Here is a 537-nt window from a genome sequence, read left to right on the forward strand (position 1 = left end):
AAAAAAAAAAAAAACAAAGGTGAGAGTTTTATCCAAAATCAAGCGTGATATTCTAAAATCTCAGTTTTGAGAAATGAAAATGAGAAACGCTTTGAGGACCCATTACCCCCTTAGATATCTAGAAACTGATGAAACGCGTTCAGAGGGAAGGGAAGAAGAAACGCGTTGAGACTGTAGAAGAAACCTAAAAAAGGTAAACTATTTTGTTTTTGGGAAACAAAAAGAGGCGATAAAAGTTGGAGATATTTTTGATAAATGATAAAATAATAATAATGAGTTTTTTTAATAGAATAATGACGTTGTGGGTGGATGGATTTATAACGGCTCTATTCCTCCGGAGTGCACATGGGCCAATGCTCGTTCAGTCTTTGTCATCATAACAATTAACAACTAATACACAAATTTAACTTACCGACATTTAAAAAAAAAAAAAAAAATCAAAATTTTAGTTTCGTGATGAATTTTTTTGATAAACTAGCATTTTATTTATGAGACAAATACAATCCAAACCAAACGAACACGGAAACAAGTTTTGAA

The 537-nt window shown here is 31.3% G+C and overlaps 1 protein-coding gene across 1 annotated transcript in view; it reads right to left on the reverse strand.

Moving 5' to 3' along the window:
* The window catches only part of LOC104750249 (glucan endo-1,3-beta-glucosidase 8), a gene marked incomplete in the record, with an annotated part of 2,635 nt that extends 2,393 nt beyond the window's left edge, over positions 1-242 (reverse strand). The window contains 1 exon segment of the mRNA XM_010420606.2: positions 17-242.

Source organism: Camelina sativa, chromosome 7 (assembly GCF_000633955.1).
Source record: "Camelina sativa cultivar DH55 chromosome 7, Cs, whole genome shotgun sequence".
NCBI lineage: Eukaryota > Viridiplantae > Streptophyta > Magnoliopsida > Brassicales > Brassicaceae > Camelina > Camelina sativa.